The 20,517-nt window shown below is 44.5% G+C and overlaps 1 protein-coding gene across 2 annotated transcripts in view; it reads left to right on the plus strand.

The window, feature by feature from the left end:
- The window catches only part of ZBTB7C (zinc finger and BTB domain containing 7C), a 179,722-nt gene that overhangs the window by 41,516 nt on the left and 117,689 nt on the right, over window positions 1-20,517 (plus strand). The window contains exon 2 of one of the 2 annotated variants that reach the window (XM_075185919.1): window positions 45-123. The exons of the other annotated variant lie outside the window; for it this stretch is intronic. The gene's annotated coding sequence lies outside the window, so the exon portion shown is untranslated. The remainder of the gene's footprint in view (window positions 1-44; window positions 124-20,517) is intronic. 2 annotated transcript variants of the gene reach the window in all.

Genomic DNA, 20,517 nt, shown 5'->3' on the forward strand with positions numbered 1-20,517 from the left:
ATTTGTAAACCCCTAACAACATCTATACTGTGTTTATGTTCCAGACTTATTCATCTTTCAGAGTTGCAGATACATTTTACAGCCCAAGACCAGGATTGTGTTGTGATGCGGGTATAAATTGTGGTAAGCCATTAATTATTATGCTTTATGAATTCTCCTATATATGCCTATTTATAGATATCTCGCCAGCGCATTTCAGATCAAGAGGTAATAAATGTGTTTGCAAGAAATCAAGGGCTGAATAATACATTTGGAAAGTTGTGCAGAATTTTAGGGCTTGTCCATTTTTAGTCAAACATGCCCCCCATATTGCCCAGATGTATCAGTTAGAAACTTTAGGGGCGCTCCTGAAAAAAATCACTGTGTGATGAAATGCGTTAGCATTATTTATTACTGAATTATTGAGACACCGTACCTTTATTAAGTAACCAAAGTGAGCAGGTAGACAACAGTATTTTATTCTAAAACTTCTCAGTCACCAATTGGCGATCAATTGTTACAATATAAATTTGTCTCCAATGCAGAAGCCATTGTAGCTGAGCTATTTACATTGGCTTTTTGGTGCATTTTGGTCTCCAGAAAAATGTCTGACGCGTATATAGCACTCTGTAAAATAGTTGAATTCACCTGATTGAAGTTAATTCACTAATGTTCTGGCAAAACTTTATTTATAAACTTTTTAGCAAAATGAACAAACCAGGAGTTCTTCATTGCTCAACACCATTCTCAGCATCAGGACGCATACAGGTATTGATGGAGCCAGATTTCTGCAGCCTGATTGTTATCCTCAGTTTCTGTTCTGTCTGTGTGTCCAATGGGAGAGGTGGGGTACACCCCTACTTGCCAACTCTCCCTGAATGTCAGGGAGGCTCCCTGAAATAGGGGTAATCTCCCTCACTCCGTGAAGAGTCTGGCATTCTCCCTGATGCTGAGCCAGTACAAGACGTGGTTGGCTTCGCCATCTGTGGCATGATGACACAGTTCAGAAACTGTGTCCTATGTCCATGTATTGATTCCTATGGAGGTGGCCATTTTTATGAAGACCAATATTTAATCAAAGACTGACAGGTAAGACAACATGACTTCAGTAATGTAGACAGAAATGTAAAAGACATTTCAGTCTCTAGAGATTCATTAGCTGCTTTTCTTTAATGCATAGTTGCCTACTCTCCTGGAATGTGTGGGAGACTCCCGCATTTCTGGGAGCCCTCCCAGGCTCCTAGGAGAGCAGGGCAACCTCCTGGTTCTCTCCCCCCACAATAGATAATTTGGGGGGGGGGCTTCATGACGCAAATATCGTGTCATCTTAGCACTGCTGTAATGGGCCAAAAATGTGACAATCATTTAAGGGGCATGGCCAAAATTATGCTATTTGTCAAGCCCCACCCTGCACGTCCACCTATCCTGGGATCTCCCTGAAGCCAACATGGAAAAGTTGGCAAGTATGGGTACACTGAGCCTTAACTTTAGATGGTTTTTAACAATATTTAGCATATTCATGAGATGATTGTTCTAATCTTATAGGGGCAGCGTCATAATCTGAGCTGAAGAATGGAAAAAGCAGGAGTAATTTACACTGTATTGCATTACAAAAAGCTGTAATATAGATGTCATTACCAGATCGCACATTGCGGCGGTGGAAGCCCTACCGTGATACTTGCTAAATAACTATTACCTACGACAGCTTAGTGCTGCCAGTAACCTCATTAGTAAATAGGGTGAGGTGAAAAGATGCTGTTTCACCAACAAAAACTGTCCCTATAGCCAGTTAAGTGTCTTGTGTCCTATGTCTATGTATTGATGCCTATGGAGGTGCCCATTTTCATAGAGACCAAGATTTAATCAAAGAATGACAGGTAACACAACATGACTTCAGTAATGGAGACAGAAATGTAAAAAGACACTTCAGTCTCTAGAGATTCATTAGTTGCTTTTCTTTAACGCATAGTTGCCTACTCTCCTGGAATGTCTGGGAGACTCCTGCATTTCTTGGAGAGCTTCACTTTCTTCACTGACTACTCAGATTTCCTGTGTTATAGTTGAATTCGTTCATCCTTAGACCTGGACAGTATCTCACTTGTTACTGGCTGCCAGGCAAAACCAGAGCTTAATAGGTCAACCTCTTGCTTAATGGCTGGTAAAATCTTCTTTTCTTCCAATAGTTCACCTGTTTTACTCACAAATGTCTCTTTAGTGGTTGTGGCCAAACAAGTGAACTTTGTGATTCATTCGTTGTTCTAGAAACGTTCTGGCTGAGTATTGTTGTTCATACTTCAGATGTTGACGTTTGTGATGAGATTGTAGTTAAGGTTTCTGCCTCACAATTACGGCAGATTGTTTCTGTGCCAATAGCGCAATACAAACTGGTGCACATTCCGTTTCACACCAGACTCGGAGTATTGAAATCTGGAATTGTCTTCACCAGGTTTAATTTAAGGGCTAACGACTCAATCAAGCTCTGAGGTCTTAAAAAAAGAATTCATGAACGGTTCGGTGCCCAAACATTTTGACATGATACATCCACTAATTGATTTCTTGAATCTATTTTAAACTTTTTCAAACTTTTAAATCCAGCAAACCCAGTCAAATTGTGCAAAAATATGTATAAATGTTTAATGTGTACAGAGGAGTTACTTTATGACTTAGAGATTCGGTAAAACTTGTTATTCGACCAGTGGTGCCGCAACGTTTGCACCCCACTGTATATAATATAATGCTGTGTGAGATGCTATTTTTTATGGCTCCTGATGTAAGATGATTGTTCCTTGAGTACCGTGATGCCAACTAGAGCACATACGTGTTCTTGCAGTTTATTTTGGGTGTTGTTGGTGAACATAATTGTTCACATGTAATGTTGTTACTGCAGTGCACACCTGCTGTTGTAAGCTTGTCTTAATGGATCATGGCAAATTACCTGCAGGAGGCTGGGGGAGCCAGCGACTTAGTATCAGAGGTAGCGGCAGTAGCAACCACTATCTGGCAAGCGGCCCCTGGGGGCCCAACATGGACTCTTATGTACAATGTGGACTCCGCGCTATGTCACAATGGAAGCACCAATACGTCCTGTTCAGCAGTTATTGGAGGCTTTCCCTATATGATAACCACATAGCACTTCTGTATATTTCATAAGAAGAAGGTCTTAAATTTCTCCTGGATAGACCCAATGCTTCTGTAGTGAAGACGAAAGAGAAATTGGAACTGGATGACAGATATTGAGCACAAGGACGCGGCTACTGGAGATCCTTAGAAAAGCTCCCTCCTACTTGTAGATTTGCTCTCAGTGTTCCATTTATAGTCCTCTGGTATCTGGTAGGGGCCCATCTTACACATGTTTTGTTTTGTGCAATGATGATGATGATCATCATCTATTTATATAGCGCCAATAATTCCACAGCGCTGTACAGAGAACTCACTCACATCAGTCCCTGCCCCATTGGAGATTACAGTCTAAATTCCCTAACATAGACACACACACAGACCAAGAGTGAAACTAGGGTCAATTTAATAGCAGCCAATTAACCTACCATTATGTTTTTGGATTGTGGGAGGAAACCGGAGCACCCGGAGGAAACCCACGCAAACACAGGGAGAAAATGGAAACCCCACACAGATAATGTCATGGTCGGGAATTGAACTCATGACCCCAGTGCTGTGCGGCAAAAGTTCTAACCACTGAGCTAACGTGCTGCCTACTTATATTATCATCTAGAGTAAACATTTATATTTTAATTGCTCAATTTTATTACTAAAAATACTTAAAACGCAGCGCCCCAGATTATTCCTTTCTTCTTTTCCCTGTTATATGTGGGAGGAAGTTGTCTATCAAAAGGTTCATCATGCAAAGTGACAAAGACGAGAAATCAAGCTGCAGACAAGTGCCACGGTTTATAACACCTCCTCCATTCGTTTGGAAAGCAGCCATCTAATTTCATCTGCTAACGACAACTATTGTGATGCAGGAAAGCGGGATGATTACTTGGTATGCGGAAGCTGTGAGCATCAGGACTTGTGATCCACGCCGTGAACAAGTCTTCTATCTGGGAGCGCATTAACAACGCCGAGCGGTGCCTCCGAGTGGGATTTCTACGTTTTTCCCGCATATATCTAAGCTTGATTATGACACATTGGGAAAAGGAGGTCACTAATTACTAATGTAAATCATTTGATGTATTCATTTATTGCACATTCAATTAGAATTTTCAAGGAGAACTACCCGGAATTCGGGACTCCGACTCCCGGCTATTCCGGGAGAGAGGGCGAGTGTGCCCCGGGTCCTACAAGGCCATCAGCAAAGCTGCACCAACATACATATCCTCTCTTGTCTCAAAATATCTCCTAACTCTGCAACTCCGTTCTGCACTAGATCTGCGTCTCTCATCCACACTCATTACATCCTCCCATTCCCGGTTACAGGACTTTAATCGGGCTGCACCCACTCTATGGAATTCTCTCCCTCACACAATAAGACTTTCCTCTAGGCTACAAGCTTTCAAGCGTTCTCTGAAAACCCACCTCTTCAGACAAGCTTATAATATTCCTCATCCACCCTTTTAACCTCACTACATTACCCTATTACCATCCGTTATACAACTACCCTCTGACCAACATTGTTTTGTGACAGGATCATTTAGCCTATGAGTCACTTTTACCTTTGCAGCCTGGCTGGGCCGAAATGAAAATTGTAGACTTAGCCTTAGCGTCATGTGTCAAACTCTCATTGTCCCATAGATTGTAAGCTTGCGAGCAGGGCCTTCTCACCTCTTTGTCTGTTTTACCCACTTTGTTTATTAGTTTACTATGTTTGTCCCCAATTGTAAAGCGCTACAGAATATATTGACACTATATATAAATAAATGATGATGATGATGATGATGAAGGGACACAGAAGGGGTACAAACTCCAGTCCCCAGGAGCTTCTCTAGTCACCCCGACAAGCTGATAACCGGGACTTGTCCGGACCTTTTGCCGGGCTTCATGGTAACATACTTAGGCTGGCTATGTCTATGCGGTTACACCCTTGTTTTTAGAATTCTTCGACATTAAATTTCTCCAAACCAGAGGGTGTGGGTCGTGTTTTTCGCACTGTGTCAGTAATCGCACAGAAATTGTTCCTCAATCATTTCCCAAACACTTGACCTGCTCTGTTACCAGTTACTCAGTGATGGGGTTTAGAGAAACATTTGGGATAGTCTATAAAAGTGGTGGAATGTGGAAATGTTCTCTAAGAAGGCGGCATATTCTGTTTATAAAAGTCTTTATTGTAGGATGTGAAAGATCCATTTTTTGACCTTGTTATAGTCCTTAAAAATGTAATAAACAAATTAAAATGTAAATGTTTTCCCATGCTTTCTTAATATAATAAATTATATTAGAGTCGCCTTCTCTCAGACAGGATACTTTCCTGCTTCTTTAGAGGTCTACTATTGCTGCAATTTATCAATTGTCACCAGGGCAACGATGCTCTACTGCCTCGGCGACACTGGACCGGAGAGGTAATGGTTATATCACCTCTTCACCGGGTCGGTCTGAGAGGAAGCGCAGGATCAGGCTAGCAGGATCACGCATTCTCAGCTGACCTGAAATCCCAGACTACTTTCCACTTAGGAAAAAATAATGAATACATTTTAAAATACCTACAAGCATGCAAAATAAAATATTGACCATTTAGTTAAAGAATAAAGCATATTTCTCCTTAATTTTCTTCTGTTTTGTTTCTTCCTGAGATGACGATAACAGAACATCTACTGCAACCATGCTTATTATATAGATTTCCCCATGCATTTGGAAAGCCATCACCAATGTGGCCTAGTGTATCTTACCAGCTGGGGGGTACCGCATCACCGGTGATAACCCCGTCATGTCTAGCCAATCGGGTGAGGACCCTATCATTTATAGCCAATCGGCTGAGGACTCCTTCATGTATAGCCAGTCGGATGAGGACTCCTTCATGTGTAGCCAATCGGACAATGTCCCTTTTATGTATAGTCAATCAGATAAGGACTTCTTCATGTATAGCCAATTGGACGATGTCCCTATCATGTATAGCCAATCGGATGAGAACCCCTTCATGTGTAGCCAATCGGACAATGTCCCTATCATGTATAGCCAATCGGATGATGACCCCTTCATGTGTAGCCAATCGGACACTGTCCCTTTTATGTATAGTCAAACAGATAAGGACTCCTTCATGTATAGCTAATTGGACGATGTCCCTATCATGTATAGCCAATCAGATGAGGACCCCTTCATCTGTAGCCAATCGGACAATGTCCCTATCATGTATAGCCAATCGGATGAGGACCCCTCCATGTGTAACCAATCGGACAATGTCCCTATCATGTATAGTCAATCAGGTGAGGACTCCTTCATGTATAGTCAATCAGACGATGGCCCCCTTAATGTATAGCCTTGGGGCGATGACACCATTTATAGCCATAGTGCTTTGTGCTCTTTAAAAACTTCGCCATCAGGTCTGTAGGGGGAAGAGGAATGGATGGATGTTCTTCCTGCACAGTTCATCTTGGTTTCCTTCTCACAGTCAGTAACTGACTGTTACTGACTGTTCCTACTGGTGTCACCTTGCCACCAGACACTGACCAATTGTGAATGCCAACTGGTCAATATTTGTAGGAGAATTCGGCTGCCACCACTGAGCTCCTTTGCAGCACCTAGAACCGTTTACTTCTGTGTAGCTGGTATAGCTGCTATAATGCCTCTTCGCTGTGGGCTGGTACCTCCTGACCGCTTACTATGGTGGGTAGCGGGCAGAGCGGTTGACACAGAGACATTGGGTTCAACACAGGACTGCCGGGGAACGGATTAGAGTGCAAGCTCTTATCTGTTGGTCACAGGATACAGCAGGTAATATACTAAAAAGACATGTTGGTCACTCACAGGAAAAGGCTAAATTAGCCGTAATGAGGATTTCCTCTCGAAGTTACACAACAGATTTCCTCAAACAAATGCCTATTTCATCAGAAATCAAATCCTCAGAAATCAGAACATTTCGAATACACAGTATCAAAAAATCAGAAGATTTGCAATGATATAAATTGGTGCTTGCGCCACTAATTGAAGTAAATTCTACAATAAGTTATTTCTACGTGACTCAGCCACCATAAGTATACCACTTAGTGCGGTGTGTGAGTCAGGAAAGAAAATATGTAATAACGACTGTGTAAGGTTTAGTCTATAAAAGTTACATTTTAATGGGGAAATGATAAAATCACACCAGTGACCATAAAAAATGGCAATATGACATTAGAGAATATTGCGTAGAACACACACTGTGTATTTTCCTTCCGCAGTTCTGATAAATACAGCCGGCAATGTGCAGAAAAGGCAGAAGGAGCAGGTTTGTATTTGACATCCACTTGGCACTAGAGCAAATGATTTAAGATCAATAGTAAAATCAATGGTGACGCGAGAGGACGCAGTGACAGCGCATGGAGAGAAGCACTTTGGAATCGGCCGGTCCCCCGGTGTGATGACAACATTCTCTCACTCTCTGTTCTTTATTGAAGCCATCAGAGTCTTTGTGATTTACAGTATTGCAGGAGATGAGAAATCCCATTTAGTTTACAGATGCTTATTTGCAAAGCTGGGGGCGATCTCAGGGCCTTTATCTGTTTGCACACGTGCAGAATCTCTTCCATGTAACACTGTGCGATGGAGACACAGCGCTCATCATTTCACAGGCGTGCATTTTTCCTTTTTATAAGGGCTCTGCAAAATCTAAATGTGCTTGGAGGACAGAAGACACACGGCATGACCCTAAAATATCCCCCCTGTTCATTTCTATTCTGGAGCGAGAAGTGATAGCTTTGTGGTTTAGCGACTGACCTCTGAGTGGGTGAGATAACGGCACAAAATCTGACTTTGACCTTGAAGAATCTGGCTCGTTGTTTGTGGCTGATTTCACCTTGTACTTATCCGGCAAAATAAGTTGCTTTATTTTAAAGAGCTACCAATAGCATTTACAAATATACTTGGAAAATATTAGAGATGGTCACTGACCCCCGTGTTTTGGTTTCGGATTCGGTTTTGGATCTGGATTACCGTCGTGTTTTGGTTTTGGTTTTGGTTTTGCAAAACCGCCATTGCGTGTTTTGGTTTTGGTTTTGTTTGGTTTTGTTTTGCTATTTTGTTGGAAAATCAATGTTTTTGGGCCTAAAATAACCCAATTTAGTGCTCCAACTGTTTTAGAGACAAGTAATCTAATTGTTGAGGTAATAAATCATCAAAAAAACAGTTTAATTCTTCGTTGGTAGGCCTATTCTACACACAAAACAGATTGTCTTCCTCTCCATCTATGCATATTGGCAATGCAGCCATCGTCTTTGGATGTATATTACACCCTACACTTATAGTTAAATATGTAAAGAAATGGAAAAAGCCAGTTTGGTTTCTGTCTCTCTAGGCCCCCCTCCACTTGTATAAAATACAAACAAATTCAGCCGTTATAGACTGTACAATATTATGAGAAATGGACAAAGCCAGTTTGGGGTCACTCTGTCTATGACACCCTACCCTTAAGGATAAATTGTCCTAACAGCAGCCTTTCAAGATGGTACGTGATATGGAAATGCCACAAGTCCCTTTCCTCTTTGGGGGTAGATTGCACCCTACACTTACATCATTTTCTCCACATTTTTGGGAAGTAACCTTCTACGGCAATCACTGACTAAGTTCCCTGCTGTGCTGAACACTCATTCAGAGTACGCACTGGAGGGTGGGCAGCTTAGGTATTGTAAAGCAAGTTTGTACATGGGTTTCCAAATGGCCTGCTTTTCTTCCCAGTAAGGAAAGGGACTGTCTGACATTTCCATATCAACTACCTCTTGAAAGTAATCCTCCACCATCCTTTGCATGTTTATACTCGTATTGGATGGAGTTATGGGCAAAGTGACAATTTTTTTTGAAAAATCCTTCAAACCAGCCCAGATGTTAAATTGTTCTGGTCTGCCCCCTGCGTCTTCCCTTCTTCTTTTTGGGAAATTTAATTTTTTACGAGCAGCAGCAGCTTGAGAAAGTAAAGGAGGACACGTCGTCAAGCCGAGGCCCAGTTCAGCGGCCAACTTGCTGAGCAATAGCTCCTTGCAAAAGTTCACATCTCGCTCATTTTCAAGTAAAGACTCAATGTAGGTTTTAAACCTTGGATCAAGCACAGTGGCCAAAACGTACTGATCCGAGTTCAAGATCTTAATAACACGAGGATCATTGTGAAGCGAATTAAGTACTTGATCGACAAGGCCAACATACTTTGCTGAATTGCTTGCTTTCAGCTCCTCCTTCATTTTCTCAAGCTGCTTTTCCAATAGTCTAATTAAAGGAATGACTTGGATCAAACTAGCAGAGTCTGCACTCACCTCACACGTCACAACTTCAAATGGTTTCAGCACCTTGCACAGCACTGAAAGGATTCCCCACTGTGCAAGAGTGAAATACATCCCCCCTCCTTTCCCAATGTCATGGCTTGTGCAATATGCTTGGATGGCTTTGCGCTGTTCCTCCATCCTCTGAAGCATGTACAGGGTGGAATTCCACCTAGTTACCACCTCTTGCTTAAGTTGGTGGCAGGGCAAGTTAAACTGCTCTTGGAGCTGCTGTAATCTCCTACATGCTGTGGCTGAATGCCTGAAATGGCCTGAAATTTTACGGGCCACCGAAAGCATCTCCTGCACCTCACGGTTATTTCGTAGGAAGCTCTGCACCACCAAGTTGATGGTGTGAGCAAAACAGGGAATGTGTTGGAAATCACCCAGCTGCAATGCACGCACTATATTGTTGGCGTTATCAGAAATTACATACCCTGGGGAGAGTCCGAGTGCTATAAGCCATGCATCAATCACATCTCTCAGTTTGCGTAACAAATTGTCAGCCGTATGCCTGTTAGTGAAGCCGGTGATACAAAGAGTGGCCTGCCTGTGACAAATGTTACGTAGTGGTGTACATGCTGCTGCTGTTCCTGCTGGTGAAGGTGAATGACCAACCCAGTGGGCTGTCACAGACATATAGTCTTTGGTTTGGCCACTTCCACTTGTCCACATATCTGTGGTTAAGTGAACAGTGGGCGGAATGGCATTTTTCAGCGCAATCTCTACATTTTTACACACTTTTTGGTATAGTTGTGGAATAGCTTTACGGGAGAAATGGTGTCGCGATGGAATTCTGTAACGCGGACACAAAACCTCAATTAACTGTGAAAAACCAGCTGCGTTTATTGTGGAGATTGGACACAGATCTAACACTAACATTGCAGCCATGGCGTCGCTTGGCGACTGGGTGACTGCTGTCATATTTGCTTCCCCTTGCAAATGATTGTTTCACAGTTAATTGCTGAAATGTAGGACTGCTCATTTTATTGACCTGCCTCTGGGATGACTATTCACCCCCAGCAGCAGCAACAGCAGCAGCAGGACTAACGCTTTCTTCAGAGTAATCAATAATAGGGCAGGAGTCATCCAGCCTTAAGTGGGATGCCGGACTAACTCCGAGCGCTACTGAGGATATTGATGAGGATGGTGTGGTGGGTGTATTTTGTAGCCGTCGGGATGTCGGTGAGCGGAGGGTATAGCTGATGACGGAGTGCTTGTATTTTTTTGGGAAGAACTTTCAGCTTTTCCCAACACTTTGCCATGAACTCTCGTTAAATGGCGTAACATAGACGAGGTTCCAAGATGGTTAAGGTCCCTCCCTCGACTGACTGTGGCTTGACATGCACTACAAATGGCTATACAATTGTTGTCTGGATTTGGGTAGAAATAATTCCACACATAAGAAGTGGATTTTTTTGTTTTATGCCCAGGCATGACAATGGCCTTTTTCTTGTCACGTGCCAGAACTGCTGCCACTGGTGCAGGACTTACACAAACAACCTCATCCTCATCAACATCCTCATTAGCGCCCTCGTCGCCTACACAAATCTCCCCCTCATCCTCTTCTAATTCCAAAGTGGCATCCTCAATTTGGGTATCCCCGGCTACACTCGGGCTATTAAGGCACACATCAGCAGAATGCTCACGATTAGACATCCCACTGTTGGATGGACTTTCCACAGGGATTGTTGTCATTTGTGAATCAGAGCAAACATTCTCCTCTAATGCCTTACTGTTATCTTGCAGCTCGGCTTTGACGCGTAACAGTAGTTGTGCACCAATTGTAGGCTGGGTAACTTTTTGGGATCTGCCACTAATAGCCAAAGGTGAAGGCCTCATTCTCTCTTTGCCACTGCGTGTGTAGAATGGCATGCTTGCAATTTTTTTTTTATCGTTACTTAACTTTTGCTTAGTTACACTTCTTTTTCGCTTCAATACTGTAAATTTTTTTTTGTTTTTTTGTTTTTTGCACTAATTTGGAAACACTCTGTTGTTTGACATCGCCTTGGCCAGATGACGTACTGGGAACACTAACATCAGGACTGGTGACAGAACCTGGTTGCTCATTCTGATCATATGTGGACTGCTTTGAATCCATTCTGAGCGCAAAGCACTGGGGAGTGCTAAAAATTATTTGGTAGATACTGCTGACAGATATGACTTTTGACAGCCAGAAATATTTATGCACAATTATGGGGGACACCCCAAAAGCACTGAGGAGTGCTAAAAATTATTTGGTAGATACTGCTGACAGATATGACTTTTGACAGCCAGAAATATTTATGCACAATTATGGGGGACACCCCAAAAGCACCGAGGAGTGCTAAAAATTATTTGGTAGATACTGCTGACAGATATGACTTTTGACAGCCAGAAATATTTATGCACAATTAGGGAGGACACCCCAAAAGCACTTAGGAGTGCTAAAAATTATTTGGTAGATACTGCTGACAGATATGACTTTTGACAGCCAGAAATATTTATGCACAATTATGGGGGACACCCCAAAAGCACTGAGGAGTGCTAAAAATTATTTAGTAGATACTGCTGACAGTTATGACTTTTGACAGCCAGAAATATTAATGCACAATTAGGGAGGACACCCCAAAAGCACTGAGGAGTGCTAAAAATTATTTAGTAGATACTGCTGACAGTTATGACTTTTGACAGCCAGAAATATTAATGCACAATTAGGGAGGACACCCCAAAAGCACTGAGGAGTGCTAAAAATTATTTGGTAGATACTGCTGACAGATATGACTTTTGACAGCCAGAAATATTTATGCACAATTATGGGGGACACTCCAAAAGCGCTGGGGAGTGCCAAATATTAAGAAAAAATAATAAACCTCTATCCTCCTCTCTGCACTAGCGATTTTGGTTAGAGCAATTGCAAGAACAATATTGTATTCTCTGTCCCTGCTCTAATTAGCCTATGACTACACCCTGCTCTCTCCCTCTGTCAAATGGCGATGGATTGCTGTGGAGGCGTGTATTTATAAAGTTGAAGTATCGCGAGAACCGACCCCCGAGATCCGACGACGTCACGATGACGTTCGGCCTCGATTTGGATTCGGAACGGGCGGGAGAGTACCGAGCTGCTCAGCTCGGTACTCGGATACCCAAAGTTCGGGTGGGTTCGGTTCCGGACCCGCCCATCTCTACCTATTTGTACGTGTGAACCGCGGCAATCCTCCTTTTACTGTCTCAGGATGGTGATAGCTGGAGATATAGAAGGAAAAAATGCTTTATTTATTAAAAAAAAATATGTGTTACTGCCACATGTTAATTAATAGCTGCCCTCGTGTTCTTAAAGGACTCGTGTCAAACATTCCTGCTTAGTCTCCCGGAATGTCCGGGAGATGCCTGAATTGCATAATCATAATTGCGAATTGCCTAATCAGGCCCCGCCCACAAGCCCGCGATTTGCGTCATCGTGCACCGGTAGGTGAGACCCAGGGCCACCGAGAGGGGGGGCGGGTACTAATTACCCGAGCCCGGGCATGTCAAAACAATTTTTTTTTCTCTCTTTTTTTTTTTGTGCCGCGTGGGGGAGGATTCGGTCATTGGTGGGGGGAGCAGGCTAGTTTGAAAAACAAACAAACCATACTCACCTGATCGCGGAGCCGGCATCCCTCCTCTCTGCTGCTCTGTGCTCCATTCAGACGGTCTGAATGCCGAGTGTGATGTCATCATGTCACGCCCAGCATTCAGTCAGTCTGGAGCAATGGAGCACAGAGCAGCAGAGAAGACCAAGAAAGGAGAAAAGGTAAGTGAAAGGAGGAAAACGAGGGGGGCTCAGAGGGGTTAAAAAATGAGGGGGTGCATAGAAGGGTTAAAAACGGGGGGGGGGGGGGGCAGCATGACAGAGGGGTTAAAAAATGAGGGGGTGCACATAGGGGTTACAAAAGGGGGGGCCAGCATGACAGAGGGGTTAAAAAATGAGGGGGGGCACAGAGGGGTTAAAAAATGGGGCAGCATGGCACAGTGGGGTTAAAAAACAGGGGTCAGCATGGCACAGTGGGGTTAAAAAATGGTGGGCAGCATGGCACAGTGGGGTTAAAAGGGGGGAGGCATGGCACAGTGGCATTGAAAAGGGGGGGGGAGCAGCATAGTATAGTGTGATGAAGGGGAGCCAGATGAAGGGGGCAAAAGCAGCATGGAGGGCACAGTGTGATCATAAGGTATGGCGATGATGAAGGGACACATTATTGTAATATTGGAGCTGGAGGAAGGCCTAATTATTAATCGTAGATGGTAATGATTTAACGCCAGGGTTGTTTGGAATTATCTAAATGTAGCTATTTTTTTCCAAATAGGGCCCCTAGCATTCCAGGATCCAGACAAGCCGTAACTAAAGAAACATGCAGCCACAGGTGGTGAAAGTGAGAAGAACAGATAGGAGAGAGCAGGACAGTATGTGAAATGTTGTGATTCTAGTAGGGACAATGTCAATTTTTGGTGAGTGTTGTGCCCAATGTAAGGTGGAGGCCAAGACTGAACTCTTTGTGTACACACTGTATTTTTTCTATACTACACTTTGGTGCTAGATGTCCTGAAAGTCAGGAGTGCTTGGACATATGTGACGCTCAGGCGAATTGAGAGCCTAGTGATTTTGGCGCATTTACCACGCCCCCAAATGCATGACCACACCTCCGAAAAATTTTGCGCCAATTTTTTTTACCATACTCAACTATGAGGGGGGCCTCATGAATTTGTTGTACCGGGGCCCTGAATTCCTCTTGGCAGCCCTGGTGAGACCTGAAGATATGAATCGCATTATCATGACCCCAGCTACAAGATCACCCAAATCTCATCACTGTGCAGCAGGGGACTGGGCCACAATGACGTAAGTAGTGGAATCACGTACCCTGCGCTTGCCCGTTGCTACAAAAAGTAGACGAATATGGTGCCAAACAATGTTGGTTTTTATAACACTACATGGTGCAGGGAATTGATTGGCTCAGTCACTTTGTAAAATTGAGTTTTGGTTGCAATTTTGGGAGTAACAAAAGATTCCTGAGTGTCAGCTCTTTATCTAAATCTTAGAGGGGGCTGTGTTTTGTTTGTGACAGTGAGTGTGAGATTTTAGAACGTTTTCTTATCATTTTAGACAGACCCGGTGACTGTGACCAGGAGAGGGCTAGCAAATTTCAGCCCGGGGGGCAAAGCTCGACTCAACATCTGATTTTTAAGGGAAATAAATGCAGGTGGCTCAAGGTAGCCCACTGTGGGGACCGGTCCAGGGGGAGCAGATACCCCCCTGCTCCCTAGCCCAGTCTGCCCCTGACTGAGACATACCCCAATAGACAGATATGGATGAAAGCTCCATCTCGCGGAGCTGCAAATTTCTGCCAGAGTTATATAGCCGTGTAATGTGAGGCGACATTAATACATTATTATTATTATCCTTTATTTGTTAGGCGCCACAAGAGTTCCGCAGTGCCGTACACAGCACAAACAGTAGACTAAACAGGGTGAAACATTACAAACAGTAAACAAAAAATACCAAAACTTCAGAGACTACAGGCAGGCTAATGCATTACAGACAGAGCAGAAGAACAGGTATAGAAACCAGAGGGAAGAGGGCCCTGCTCATACGAGCTTACACCCTAAGGGAGTGTCACTCACCGGACCGTGAGTGCCTCTTCCCGGACATTTAGGAACCGTGGCCGTCCACCATCCTGAGGGTCTGCGCATGCGCAGCCCTTTTCTATACTTCAGTGTATACCCCTTTAACTTAATTGGCAGATCAGGCAACCTCCCTATATTAAGCACCTGTGGTCACCACCACGTTGCCTGATCTTGGAGTCTCATTCCTCATGAGTCTCTGAAGGTGTTCCTGTATTACTCGTGTATTCAGCGCTGCTGATTCCTGTGGTTTCCAAACCACTTCTACTACTGTGGTTCCCATACCACTTCTACCATCAACTGTATCATCATGACTGTTTGCTGATTCCTATCCGCTGCCTCCGTGCACTACAGTCTTCTAAACCACTTCAACGTTATTTTATATCGATGTGACTGTTTGCTCATTGCTATCCGCTGCCTCCGTGCACTCCAGCTTTTACCTCACTCACCTGCTTCTCATCAAGTCTGTTTGCTGATTCCTATCCGCTGCCTCCGTGCATTACAGTCTCCTGCTTGCAACTCGCCTGTGTTCAACATCGTGACTGCCAGCTGACTACTATCCGCTGCCTCTGTGCACTACAGTCTCCTGCTTGCAACTCGCGGTGTTCAACATCGTGACTGCCAGCTGATTACTATCCGCTGCCTCCGTGCACTACACTCTCATCTCATCTTTGCTGTGTCTTCCTCGAGACTGTCGCTTTTCATTACCATCTGCTACACTTCGTGATCTACAGCTCCTGCCCTGCGCTGCACTCCTGTTTCCCATCGCTGTTGGTTCCTGTGGTTGCTACTGGTTACCTCGTGGTGCCGCTGAGTCCTGCCGCTGTGGTCAGCGCTATCGTCCATCTCCTGCTGATCCACTCTCCACGCCTTCACGTGTTCCACTGGCCTCTACCCTCCTGTCAGCATTGGATTTGTATCTCTTCTATTACCCTCTGCTGGATCATCTCCATTCTCCTGGGTTTCCTATGAGTCCAGTTCCACGTGTTGCTGACTCCTGTGATTCGTGTCCCTGTCGGTCTACTCACCTGTGCGCTGCACCTGCTAGACCGCTGCTTCTCCTATCCAGGGACTTCCTATCAGTCGGTCTCCTGCCGCTCAGGTACCGCTGCAATTCCATCTGACTGCTACTGCTGAACCACGGTATGCATACTTCTCATTGACTGTGCTGTGTATTGCATATCTTGCTGGACTGTGTTTGGTTCTCTCTGGAGTCTGCTATCCGCTGAGTCTATTGCCATCATTGACTGTGTTATCATTGTGCTGGACTACTTCAAGAGACTTTCTAGATTGCAGACCTGATCAGTCATTTACATATATATACCTATATTGTGCATATTACTATGGATCGTGTATAAGGTGCCTGTGTATATCCTGTGTTGCAGTCTTTCCCCGTGCACCTCCTCACATATATATGCAGTGGTACAACTTGCTGATGTCAGACCACTGATCCCTGTTTCGGTATCACCTGTTCCATTATCCTCTCACATAGCAGTGGTACAACTTGCTACCGCAGACCACTGACTACCTGGATACCTCCACTGGGATTCCATTCCTTCACTCAGACAGCGGTACAACTTGCTACCCGCAGACCGCTGACTCTCATCACCTCCTTGTTTCTGTTGGACATTCCTCCTCACTGTGGCAGTGGTGCAACTTGCTATCGCAGACCACTGACTACCTTCACGTGTCCTTGTCCATACAGTTCCTTGTGTATCATTACCTCATTATTACCAGTGTTGCTAGTCATAGACTTTCCTGAGCATCTCATCGGTCATCATTTCATGTTCCGTGATCACCCAGCTACCAGAGTACCCTATTACCATCTACATTGCTCTGGTAAGCCTACCATCTGGTGATCCCTGGGTAAAGACTCCTAGTGCCCGTGACAGGGAGGGTAGACAGAACTCAGGAAAAAGGGAGCCAGTTGAAGTAAGTTGGGAGAGAACAGGGGTGCTGGGAGGAGAGAGTGGGAGAACAGCCGGAGGAGATGAGGGAGTTAGGTGAAGGTTGGTAGGCATTTAGGAACAGGTGAGTTTCGAGTGCCCACTTGAAGGAGGACAGATTGGGAGAAAGACGGATGGAGCGAGGAGGTCTGGAGTGGGAAGAGGAGATCAGAGTGGAGAAGAGGCAACGGCCATTGGCCGAGCGCAGGGAGTGGGCAGGAGTGTGAATGGAGAGGAGGTTAGAGATATAGGGGGCAGTAGACTGGGAGAGAGCCTTGTAAGTGATGGTCAGGAGTTTGAAAGGATTCTGTAGAGGAAGGGGAGCCAGTGTAGGGCAAGGCAGAGAGGGGAGGCAGACGAGTAGCGGCGAGAGAGGAAGATGGTCTTGCAGCTGCATTGAGTATAGAGTGGAGGGGGGAGATGGGTGTGAGGGAGGTAAGGAGGAGCTTGCAATAATCAAGGCGGGAGATGATGAGTGCGTGGATGATAGTTTTGGTGGCATCTTGAGAGAGGAAGGGCCGGATGCGGGCAATGTTGCGTAGCTGGAAGCAAAAGGTTTGGGTAAGGATTGGATATGGGGGTACCGGGGCCACAATACCTCCTCCAACTGGTCTAAATTCCACTGCACATATGGCCGCTCCTACATCCTCTGCAGCATATAGACTGAGGGTGTAGTTCGAGCGCGTCACTACCTGTCCCTGTTGCAAATCTTCGTGCAATGAAGAGTGACTTTTTCATTTAAAGGCTCAAGCTTTCAAGTGTAGTGTTTATAACATCATTACACCAACAGGTAAAAATCCTTTTAATTGGGATAATGGAGCCACAAGGAAATTGCCCATATGTAATGCCCGCACAATGTTACTGGCGTTGTCTGACTCCACAAATCCCAGGAGAGTCTAAGTGGGGTAAGCCATCAACCGTCTAAATCCCACTCCACTGATGGCGGACACCGGACGCACGTCTAACACCAACATAGCTGTTAAGGCCGCAGTTATCCGCTTTGCCATAGGATGACTACTGTCGTACTTTGTGCTCATGGCAAACCAACTGTTGGACGGTCACATAATGCCAAAAAAAGAATTGCAAGATGGAATTGTCCTTGGGCCCTCCCACCCACCCCATGTTGTTAAAATAGGACATGCGCACTTTAACAAACCAATCATTTCAGCAACAGGCCCTACCAAACAACTGTGGCTGAAATGATTGGTTTGTTTGGGCCCCCACACCAAAAAAGCTATTCATCTCTCCCTGTACAGACTAAACTGGCTCTACTGAGGCAAGATGTCGTCCTCATCCTCATCCTCTGATTCCTCTCCCCCTTAAGTGTGTACTTCCTCATCCTCACACATTATCAATTCGTCCCCACTGGACTCCACAACCACAAGTCCCTCTGTAGGATCTGGAGGCCAGTGCTGTATTTGATTGAGGAATTGATAATTCATTTTTATGAACATCATTTTTTTAACGTTCTGCGGAAGCAACCTCATTTGCCGCTCACTGACCAGGTTCCCTGCTGCACTAAAAACTCTTTCCGAGTACACACTGGAGGGGGGACAACTCAGGTAAAATAGAGCCAGTTTGTACAAGGGCTTTCAAACTGCCTTTTTTCCTGCCAGTAACAATATGGACTGTCTGACATGTCTATTTGGATGGTGCCAGAAAAATAATCCTCCACCATTTTTTCTATTGTGACAGCATCCAATGCAGCGACAGTAGACATGTCTGCAATGGTTGACAGGTCCTTCAGTCCGGACCAGATGTTGTCTGCATCCCCTCTAGTGGGTCTTTTAGGAAAACTGAGCTTTTCCTCGCAGCCTTAGGTGTGGAAGAAAATGAAGGTGGAGCTGTTGGCATGTCACGGTCCTCTTCAGAGGACAATTTCCTGACCAGCCGTCTTTGCACCTCTGGAGACTTGTGTCCGCCGGAAACAGAGACACAACATACGCTTTAAACCGAGGATCGAGCACGGTGGCCAGAATGTATTCCTCTGACTTTAAAAGAGTGACCACCCTCGGATCCTGGCAAAGTGTACGAAGGGCTTTACCACAAGAGCTACATGCTTGGTGGAATCGCAATGGTTTACCAGCTCCTCCCTCACTTTCTCTTGTAATATAGATTGCAGTACCTATTCTCTTGCACTGCTTAAAAAATCAACGTAGTAAATGTAATATAGATTGCAGTACCTATTCTCTGGAACTGCTTAAAAAATCAACGTAGTAAATGTAATATAGATTGCAGTACCTATTCTCTGGAACTGCTTAAAAAATCAACGTAGTAAATGTAATATAGATTGCAGTACCTATTCTCTGGAACTGCTTAAAAATTGAACGTATTAAATGTAATATAGATTGCAGTACTTATTCTCTTGCACTGCTTAAAAATCAACGTAGTAAATGTAATATAGATTGCAGTACTTATTCTCTGGAACTGCTTAAAGAATGAACGTAGTAAATGTAATATAGATTGCAGTACCTATTCTTTAGAACTGCTTAAATATTTATTTTTTTATTAATTTTGTATAATTTTTAAAATAATTTTTTTTTAGTAATTTTTAAGAGATTTTAATAATTATAAAGTTTGTATGGACTTAGCACAACAAAGCACAGGACTAAAGCACCACTGGACTCAGCAGGACAGAGCACAGGACAAAAGCACCACTGGACTCAGCAAGGACAGAGCACTGGACACAGCACCACTGGACTCAGCAGGACAGAGCACTGGACACAGGCATAAAGCACCACTGGACTCAGCAAGGACAGAGCACTGGACACAGGCATAAAGCACCACTGGACTCAGCAAGGACAGAGCACTGGACACAGGCATAAAGCACCACTGGACTCAGCAGGACAGAGCACTGGACACAGGCATAAAGCACCACTGACTCAGCAAGGACAGAGCACTGGACACAGGCATAAAGCACCACTGGACTCAGCAAGGACAGAGCACTGGACACAGGCATAAAGCACCACTGGACTCAGCAAGGACAGAGCACTGGACACAGGCATAAAGCACCACTGGACTCAGCAAGGACAGAGCACTGATCACGCAGGAGCACCACTACCCTACACACCCTCCCTCTTCCCTGATGTCAGGCGAAATGAAGATGGCAGCCGCAAGGTGAGTATTTATGACATCCGAGTATCACGAGATCCGACGCGAGACTTGGATGTCATAGCTTCGTTTCGGATTCCTTTGGCGGCCGGAAGTACCCGTCGGATCCGCACTGTTCGGGTGGGCTCGGATTAGCGGAATCCGAGCCCGCTCATCCTTAGTTGTTAACAGTGATAGAGAGGACGTGGTGAGAGGGGAGTCTAGGGGGAGGAAAGACAATGAGTTAATTTACATGTCAGATAAAAATAAATACAATTTTTCATGCACACATGGCTTCCTCAGACACCTACTATCATGTAACCTTGCTGTAATGCCAAACTTTATCGAGATCTAATAGTTGCTTTATTGTTTTCCAGGACACAAACCGCGGCTGACTGCTAAGTAGTTGTATGCAGCCCAACAAGCTAAAATATTTATAGGTGCTAAAAAGGCAGCAACTCTCTGAAGCTGAA

Source organism: Mixophyes fleayi, chromosome 1 (assembly GCF_038048845.1).
Source record: "Mixophyes fleayi isolate aMixFle1 chromosome 1, aMixFle1.hap1, whole genome shotgun sequence".
Lineage (NCBI taxonomy): Eukaryota > Metazoa > Chordata > Amphibia > Anura > Limnodynastidae > Mixophyes > Mixophyes fleayi.